A 10,724-nucleotide genomic window follows, 5' to 3' on the forward strand; every position below is an offset into this window, starting at 1 on the left:
TATGTTGATTATTAAATTACGCTTCATATAATATCCCGCAGTTATATTTTTTAAAATAATCGATTAAGCTGTCATTCCAAAAAAAAATTTAGAATAATTTAGCCAAATGATGAAACAAATGGACGCATAAAACTCTACATTACTAGTATCAATTTCTAATTTATATAAAAAAAACTAATTATACACCATCTTCACAAATCTTATATTCTTTTAATTTGTAATCAAAATTCAAAACTTTATGGACCTTTTTAGAATTATCTAAACAAGGTTTCAAGAAAAAGTTCTACAGTGTCAATATTAATTATACAAAATCAAAGTTCACACTTCTCATAAAGACAACATTGTTGTAAAGCATAATTGATCTACATTTTGAGTCTTTGTCAAAATTCAAGTTGTATGTTTCTCACAATTCACATTTTTTATACTGACTCATTGTTCATAAATGCGTGTCTCAGAATTCTTAGTCGTGTCATAATTCTAATTGAAGTTTCATAATTCTCATGTTAATCTCATAATTCTCATAAAATCTCTTATCAAGTGTATCATCAGATCTCTCATAAAGTCATCAATCTCAAATGTATCTCAAAATTGTAAGTCGTGTCAAATTTCTCATTGGAGTTTCAGAATTCTCTCATGTATCTCATGATTCTCAAGTCTCTCAATGTTCTCAAATATATATCATTATAAACAATCTTAAATAAAATTCTCATTCAAATACTCTCATATTATTTTAGTGTGTAAATGATAACGAATAGATCTGCTTCGACGTACTACTTTTGAAAATGGTTTAAAAGCTATTGCACTGTATGTAATCTTCAATCAAATTTACCGCCAGATATATGATTGTATTTACCGTTTCTCGGTCTGATGATTCTTTCTCCGCCTACTTTAATTTTCTTCTTCTTGTTTAAACAGCTCTCAGGTTCGCCCACGTTTAAGATTTTTCTCGCCTTCTCGAAGTAAATATTGTATTATTCCGCGGGTTTGACCTCATCATTTTTAAATCGAATATATCAGTAATTAAGTGGTAAATGGTTTATATCTGGCATTTCATTATTAAAAGTGTAAAAGAAATAAAGTTAAACAACAATATGAAAACTCTAAACACCTTCTTTTTAGAACTATATTTCACCGCGGAGATATTTTATGAGACCATGTACACTAATTATATGTGATAGGATTATATTTAGCATGGTCACATGTAAAGCACATGTTCGTCTATAGCTTATGCACAACGTAACGATAAATATGATTGGTTGTATTCGTTTAAGTATCATTCGGAAAGTGTCTGTGTTATTCATAATGATGTGGGGAAATGCTAGTTCGAGTTATAAATACATATAGTCGTTCTGATTGGTTAAGAGAAACACACCCCCAGAGCGCGGTGTATATAAAGTCAGGATTTGCCTTAGTCCGGCAGTTGACGTGGAATCTTCCCCGGGTAGATGGGTGGGCCCCAGTCTCCGTTTCTCGTATCGTTCATTGCCTCGCTAAGTCACACCTCACAGCCTTATTAGCATAATCGGAACCTTTCTGGTTTTTATATTCACGAAAGAATGAAAAACCCGAGAAAGTCAAAACTTCGTATATCTCGGGATTTTAACGAGACCAGTCTCATACTCGTGAAAATCGAGAGAGGAGTTTAAATGGAAAAAGTAAGTAAAAGTTTTTGTTTCTTTTATTGGCAAGCTTTTAAATTATTTAAAGTTGCAGAACAATTGTTTATTAATGTGAAGTCGAAGTTTGGGGTGATTAGCCTTATCTCCTTTAATTTTGTTCAGCATGAAACAGTCTGAACAGCAATCCTCGATTTTGTCAACAATCTAAAACGTGCTAAGGAGTAGTCATTCGTCGGTAAGAACATACTTACTTACATTGTTAAACTACTCAAAAACTCTTTTAAAAGCCTACAATGCATTAAGTCTAGTACACATGTTACAAAAATGTCGATAATTAATGGTCGTTGGTGAAATTTGACTTGAAAGACATGTTTTAGTATGAAATGTGTATGCAGGTGTATTATAGTCAGTTTTTACACATGTTGTTACGTAGCATACGTTAAAAAAATATTGTATGTTTTTCCTTGAATATTGAGTTTGTGTCAATCATGCTTTCAGTCATTTCCATACAGAATTTCCTCGACACGTACAATGTACACTGTACATGCATGAGGTTTTGATATCTGTATCTCATTCAAACTGTTAACTTTATGTCTTATTTATCTATTAACGATGAGAGTGTTTATGAATCAAGGGTCTGCATTTGTTATGTAAATATAACATTATACGATTGAGAGTATGAGAGAGATAGACTTAAAGAGAGAGAGAGGGAGAGAGAGAGAGTGTGTGTGTGTGTGTGTAATTACAGTGTACATGTAATTGTTATTGATTGCCTTGCTTCCATGAACTCATGGTTGTCTCTAAGACCTGGGAGGCGGGAAATTCCCCCGCCTATAATGCCTTAATTACCCGGCTATTATTTCATTTCAACACAATGCAGCTATAAGCAAGACCTCCAGACCCCCCCCCCCCTTCTACTTTTTCATTTCTTCCTTCTACTTCAAATTTTAGAGACAACCCTTCAATAATGCCACATTGCACTAGAAATATTGCTGACAAAGATGTTGAGAAAGATCATTGAGAGAGAGAGTATGAAAAGCCATAACAAATTTTATAGTTATATGTCATTTCCCACTTAATAAGTTGTTATAGCTGTTATCATGGTAATGTTTTGACCATGTCTCAGATACTGCATGTGCCCATAAAAAAGTGTAATCTAGGACACACCCTATTGTTTTGATAATGACAGCATTTAGTTTTGTAATGATAGCTAGTGTATCTTTTTTTCTTCTAATCTACAGATTTACCTGCGGCTTCCAGATGATCTGAAGATCAGGAATATAGAAAATATTGTCAATTTGATATTGCTGATGATCCAGTCAAGTCTGCCGAAGCCCAGAAGGTACTTCTTTGTCATGTAATAAACTTACAACTTGTCTTCCATATGTAGATATATTTGGTTTATCAGCTTAATAAGCTGATTGAAAGCCAAGCAAGGTCATCTAAATAGCTCCAATGTCTTGTGTAAAAGGGAAAGGTTTATATGGGCATCTTGTTGCAAATCTGCTTGATTATCTGTATTTTAAGGGGTGGGAACCTCTGAAAGGAATAGCAGGAGTTTGAAAATATTATAAACTTTAAGAGATGTGTTTTACACTCTCTGAGAAAATGGGATTTGCAGAAATCCAATGAATTTCTTATGCTGGAAATATGTTTTTCTGATTAGTTTTTGTTATTGACGCAATCATATTTTGGTGTATATAGAATGTTGATAGTTGAAACTCATACAGACAATCATATGTTACATAAGTGTTACATAAGTGTTTATGACTTTGATCTTTGTTCATTTGTTTATTTAATATCTTTCTGTCCACTGGATATCTAAATATCTTTGAAGTTACACCATTTAAGTTACACATTCATTACATTTATCATGTGTGTGCAGAATTGATTGAGCCAGGTTTCCTGATGTTGTCATATAAGTGATACATTGTACTGCTTTAAAAAGTATATATCACTTGTGACTTACTGGTATATTAGTACATATTTCATTTGTAAAATTATTTGACAATTTAAAGTGTTTTGTAGGACTGAAATGTTTTTAGGGCTTTTAAAATTACTGAAAGTACATGCACATGATGCAACTTTCTTTTGACGCTGTATATATAACAAAAAGAAACTGTCAGCTGGGTTTAAAATTAGTGGCAAAATGATGTAATACATGTATGTACAATATTAGAAAAGATTACATTGTTAATAATTGCACATTCCATAAATAACTTCATTGAATATATACATTAAGTATTTGATGAGTGCACAATGTTTGCAAAAATTACATGTAATTCTTTTAACACTTTATGTTTATTCTATTTTAGTTTCCAGACCATGACATTAATGAATATTTCTTGAATGGAATGCATGAGGATTAGAATGGAACCTTATTCTGCCTTTTTACCAACTCACACCATCTTTTCAAGATTTATTGAGCCAACCACAGAAGAATTTTTTCTATACACATCATTCATAACATTCTTATTTATGTTGCATAACTTTAAATGTTACTGGATGAATTGTAATGAATACCAGCAAACGTTTTATCGAGTGCACTTATTTTGTATCTTTCCTACCGATCCATCTAACATATGTTTTTATATAACATATTCATATACATGTAACATTTTTGGAAGCAGCTATTTTTTTTAAATTGGAATTTAGGCTTACTATTTTATACAAGTTTTTTTTAAAGGGACTTGGACACGATTTTAGATAAAAAAAAATTTTCCAATTTCTTTATGCATAAAATGATTTACTTGCACATTTTGAATAATTGACCATAATTTGAATGTTAGAAGTCAAGTTATAAGAGAGATACAGGGGTAAGAATTTATTGTTATGTAAACAAAGCTCAAGTCTTATGTTTGTTTACAAATAATATAAAGTATGAAATTACCACTTCTTTAAGAAAATGATTCATAGAAAAGAAGGTAAAGTGATTCGATGTGATCATAAATGATATTATTAATAGAAAAAAGCAACATTTGAATGAAACTTACACCAATAAAACACATATGTAAACAATAACAAGACTCGCGCTTTGTTTACAAAACAAAGAATATTTAATTCTTTATCTTTCTTTTAACTCAGTATTTGACTTTCAAATTTTGACAAAGCATTAAAAATACCCATATCAACCATTCTAAATATTGAAAATGGAAATATAAAATTTTGAATTTTAAGCTCAAATCGTGTCTAAGTCCCTTTAATATACTCTTTTGTATACAAACAGAACAAAAATACTAAGTTACAATGGGAAATGGACATAATATATATAAAAGTGTCTGATAAAAGTATAGGTCTTGTTCATGAACAGAAGAAATTGACAGAAAAATATTCAGTTTTAGCAATGAAATACAAATATTAATATTTTTTAAGAATATTATTTAATCTAAATAAGTTATAAAAGTTTTTTCCCCTTTATTCCAATGTTTGGAAACATATATAATTAAAATTGCTGTACAGTATATCCTTTTGATTCCTATAATATATCACTTTAGTTTCTTGAACAGCATGTTTATTACTTTTTTTTTTTTAAAATGATGTATACAAGGTCATTAATTTATTTGCATTATATTCAACTAGATACAAATAGGCCTTCTGCAACCTTTTCATTGTTTAAATGGTATGGAGTTTTAATTAACTTTCATATGAAAAATGACATCTAAATCATAAATTGCTGTACATTATATCCTATCCATCCAATGTATCACTTTATTTATGTTGAACTTCGTGTCTATTAGTATTATGATTTTTTTTAGAATGATATATGCAATTTCATTAATTTATTTTTCATTTTAAGAAAATTCATTTTAAAAAACATCTCTTACAACCTGTGTATTTTTTTTCAGTTTACATAACACAGTGTATTAATTGAATGTAGTTGTGTAGATTAATACATGTATCTACAAGCAATATACATTTAATATTCACCAGGTACATGTACCAGCCTACTATATTTGATAAATAAATGTACTTCTTTCATGCCTTTTTCATGCCTTTTACTCATTGTTATATGTATTATTTATAATTAAAATACTTTGAAAACTTTTCTCAATTTATTTATTTTAATAAGATTAAGAAACGGACTATAGTTAATGCACGTTGTCAAGAGTTGTCTCTCTTGGGGACAATAATGAATGCTCCCCAGGGTTCATGACCCTGAATATTGAGTAGGCTGTGAGGTGTGTAAGTGTTTTGTTTTTTGTCCCGTAAATTTCCATTGTGTAGCATGCTAGGCGTTTAGTCCGTGCTAAGTGGGTTGGCATTAGGTGTGGGTTACTTGGACTTTCAATTAACTTTAAGGCAGGCTTACATTTACGTTGGAACTTGGTAAGGATGGTGATAACGGGAAGTTTGTATAACTGTATATTTGTGTTTATAACATTTGTTCATTATTAAATATATGGATCCATAACACTTGTTTTCGTGTACATTGAAATTGGAATAAAAGTACTTGTTAATTTAAAGTAACGTAAATATCTGACAGAGTGATTGAGCGTTGATATAAATTTCTAGAACCTTCACATTATTATGGAGTTTTGGATTTAGACTTAGAAAACAGACGGATTTGAGACTGACTTAACTTAAGCGACTACAGACTTAAGAATATCATGGGATTCTTGGTATAAATTAAAGTTAAAACAACTATACGATTACACATAGAACACCACTTTGTTTACAGCATGATAGAGGTCGCTGTCGAGGTTGCGTTCGATTTCAAGGTAGATCCACGAATTTTAAATCTTAAGTTGCTAATGTGTCCGCTAAGTGAGAAAATGACGAAGAATTCAAAAATTATTTCATGTGCAGTATCAAACATCTCAAACGTTTCTTAAATTAAAACTTTATATCAATGGGTGCTTATATAAAAAGTTACACGTTTTCTCATGTAAAGTTAATAATAATCGTAATTTTGTCCTACACATTTCGGCGAACGTTGCTCTTATTATCATACATGTATATTCTATCGAAACAATTCTAACTTTAACTTGAATAGAAACTTAAACGGCACCCAATCTCTTCAATTCACAAAAACTTGATTGTAGCAAATATATTTACTATGTCTGGATATTTGTAGTATTGAACGCAACCACGATTGAAAATACCGATAGATGTCGTTGATTGAAAGATCATGGAAAGATCATGAGATCTGAGAAACCCTAATAAGCGCTCGCGCATGCGCTTAGCAAGTTCAATGAGACAGATCACGTGACCCCGTCTATTAGTTTACTGTCAGCCAAAGTCTCCAAACCGGAAAGCACGCGTAGAACGCATGAATAGAGTCTACGCGTAAGAAAATAGCGCAGAAATGTTTCATGCATTTCTGTAAAGATATATTATTAAAGCACGCATTAAATCGTTTAAAGTCCTCTATGTTAAAATCAAAATTCAAAAAAGAAAACAAACAAAAAGCTTAATTGATCAACATATTCTTGCTCGGGTCCAATAGTTGTTGTGTTTTGTGGAATGGAGTTACGTAACTGAATGCACAACGCCGTCAACGATTCAGTTGGTGGACGAGCTATGAATTCCGAGATAAAATTAATAGAAGAGGTTGAAGGTTGAATCGAAAGTAAAGTCCCCAAACGCAATGTGCCATTTTTGAAAAATTTGGAATTTTAACGCAATGTGCCATTTTTGAAAAGTTGTGAATTTTATTTTAACAATCAATCACCTGAAAAATACCGAACATCATGCACGAGCCGAGGTTAAAATCTTGACGGGTTATACACAGATGTCTTAAATATCATTGGCTTCCAGTCCACTTGTGGTATGACTGCTGTTCCTCTCTAAAAGAAAATTTGTACATAGAAAATAAAAACTAGTCTGAATTTGCCCTCTCGTTCATAGACTCTTTAGTTAATTAAACTAAATTTAAACTTTGAACAATGCATTCGAAGCAAAATCTACATAGAGTATACATTTTGGGTGACCAATATATACACTCTTATCAATTGAAGAACCAAGTAAAATGTAATGTTCATATTGTCCTGCTTACTTTGAATATATTATCATGTAATTTTTTTTAATGTTATGAGACACATTAAGTTTACACTTTTTTCTATACTTTATAACGGAGAAAACCAGTCATATTCATTATTTTAAGACAATTCTTCATCGATATCTTAATGTCTCTCACTAGAAACTCAGCTGATCTTTCTCCCATCGGAAAATATCTCGCACCAATATTAGACCTATGAATTCCGAGATAATGCAAGGTTGGTTTGTTTTAATTTTTTAATTTACCGTGTGGTAGTGCATGTAAATAAATAGGACTTATCTCAATTTTAAGAAGATAAAAACAACGAGTTTTTATCGTAGTTTTAAAATCTGATTTACAAATCCTTTATTGTAGCTCTTCGAAAAAATTGAAATGAAATCGCTTTCGAATTTAAGTTCATTTTTACCAAGACACACATGAAAATGTGCGCTTAATAGACGAGAGTGTATTGAAAGGACACAGATCCCTGAAATGACAATGTCCTACGAAAATTTTGCTGTTAAAAGCGTTAACTTTGCATATATTAAAAATTTTAAAATCAAATAATTCTAAATAGCTAAAATTAACAATTTACAATTATCATACAATAATTATTGCTTTATCAATTGTCAGTAAAACATATACCGCCATGTGAATATTTTTCCCGAGACATGAAACCAACCCTCCTTAATCATTAGCACTAAGTAACTGATCTGAACATTTTCCTTATTTTTTTTTCTAACCAGTCCTTTAACTGTAGTATCTCAGTACATTTATCAGTTAGTGACTTTATTATTCTGTTAACTTGTTTTTAACGACATATATAACGGCCAATTAGAAAAGGTTTACCCCAGAATATGACGTGATTCATTCACTTCTAGTTTTATCGATTTGAAAAGCAGATGACTGAATTCGGAGTATGGTTTTTAATGAAATTTTAGAAACGGTTTAATCGTAATTCGTGTATATGGTGCACGAGTTTACACAAAAAAGTACTAAAAATGGCGAACGAATTTATTTTTACCTATTAATTTCCTATGAATCGCTGCAAGAAAATCGTGATAGATAAGTCGGTCTAAAAATCAAAATGGCCACCGCGACGAATTTGTTTCATTGTTATAGTACTTGGAATAATCTTATGATAAAAAGAAATATTTTTAATGTCAGGTGTATGTGTTTGTTATCGGTATACAAATGTGAACTTTGCGCGGTAATTAAGCAGTTTTAGAGTTTTCGGAATTTTCATAAATCTTGTATAACAGATACCATCCGACTTGTGGATTTTCCCTTGGATCACAAAATAGGCGCCTATCTATTCTGTGTGCTGCTAGAATCCTTGTCTTCGTTGTTGTAAATGACATTGTAAATCAATGTTATAAATAAACATTGTATTTTCAATCAAATTAGAATTAGAGATTGTAGGCGGTAAATAATGACAAAAAATATCATATATATTATTCTAGTTATAAAGACCGTTCGATTCCCAAGCATAAATAATATTCCACACACGCGAGAGCGCAATTGAATACATTAACTTGTTAGAAATATCCATATTGTTTTCATTTGACTTAAACAATTTATAAAATGATCATAGTTTTTACGATCAATAAAATCTCAGTTGCCACAACTAACCACGTTGTGTCTTCTAGCCTTCATACAGGACATACCTACTGTTTAAATATAGTCGTCTATGATATTTGGACAATTTTGATGATTAAAAAAGTTTCATAAAACTAACTACACATGCAAAAACTACATGGCAAGAACCAATATATAGACAAATTGTAAAGATCTTTATTTCCATAAATATTAAAATGCATTTAATAGACATGTTATTTATCAATTGCCTTGGCAAAGATGCACGAAAATGAGTGCAATGTAGTTTTAACTAGGGATTTGAGGCAAAGCTGTCTATATTTAAGTATTAACGGAAAAAATACATAACAGCAACTGTGATTCAAATCCAATCAAGTGATGCTGCTTTAGAAATAAACGAAATGATACCGATATTTTACAAATTTAAAACGATGAACATGATAAACATTTCTGAACATGCATAGCTAAAGGGTTTACAAAATGCAAGTAAGTAGTTGCATGTACACGAACAAAAAAGTCTATAAAAATCGTATATACAAGTACCAGACAGATTCTCCTGAACAATTCATAAAATGACTTACTCAACAATAAGACCTAGAGGCACTTGGCCAAAAACATTGTTTTTATTCAATCTCAGACGAAAAGGAAAAATATTCGCCTAAAAGGTTTTAGGCAAATACAACTAAAATAATAAGACCGTTATATACAGTATTCTATAAACTTAAATGTGTATTGCTTGAGAACAATTGTATTTCATAAACAAATCCTAATAAAACAAATTCTAGTGTATATCGAAATCATTTTTCTCTTTTACTTATAATCTATACATCCAACATAGTATCATGGCTCAACTTTGTATTACGCAGCAGTATGACGCAGCTGCGACGAAAGACCTACTCGATGCTTTGCACAAGTTAGTTTCTAGTTTCATATTGATATTGATTACGAAGAAAGCATGTATGTACTAAGATCTTTAAATGTTACTTTTTCAGCTGTACATACATACAATTTGAATTCAGCCAGTTAATAAAAATACACAATGCATGGTACTCCGTTTTATCATTTACAACGAATATGCATTATCATATTAATATTCCCTATCATTCCGAGAATTCTCAACAATCAATAATTTGCAGCTAATTATTGGTTGCTTATCATTTTTATCTCAGTTTCCGTCGACTAAAAATATCTTTCTGATTAACACCAGCTCTTGCTTTAATTAGCTCTTCAACAATATCGGAGTCTCCTATTTGAAATGCAGTTGTGAGAGGAGTAAGGTATATGTTATGAAGATTGACATTAGCCCCTGTTCCTATCAATTCTTTAACAATGCTATTTCCTTGCACGCAGTTGTCAGTGGTGTACGATGTCGATCTGTAATATCAAAATTAACAACGGATGCTCTTGAACAATACTTATATGTCCCCATTGACACGCAGCTGTTATCGGCTTTCTGTATTTTTTTTAAATTTACTATATTAATTATTTCTTTATCTGCTCTTCTTTTTATTCCAAACACGATGAAAAGTTGA

At 31.0% G+C, this 10,724-nt stretch overlaps 1 long non-coding RNA gene across 1 annotated transcript; it reads left to right on the forward strand.

Annotated features, from left to right (window-relative positions):
- Positions 1 to 1,515: 1,515 nt before the first annotated feature.
- LOC128168876 (uncharacterized) lies at positions 1,516 to 2,946 on the forward strand. Its single transcript, XR_008241471.1, has 3 exons — positions 1,516 to 1,655; positions 1,782 to 1,854; positions 2,861 to 2,946. It is a non-coding gene; the product is annotated as an uncharacterized LOC128168876 (long non-coding RNA).
- The last annotated feature ends 7,778 nt before the right edge of the window (positions 2,947 to 10,724 follow it).

Source organism: Crassostrea angulata, unplaced genomic scaffold (assembly GCF_025612915.1).
Source record: "Crassostrea angulata isolate pt1a10 unplaced genomic scaffold, ASM2561291v2 HiC_scaffold_64, whole genome shotgun sequence".
NCBI classification, from domain to species: domain Eukaryota; kingdom Metazoa; phylum Mollusca; class Bivalvia; order Ostreida; family Ostreidae; genus Magallana; species Magallana angulata.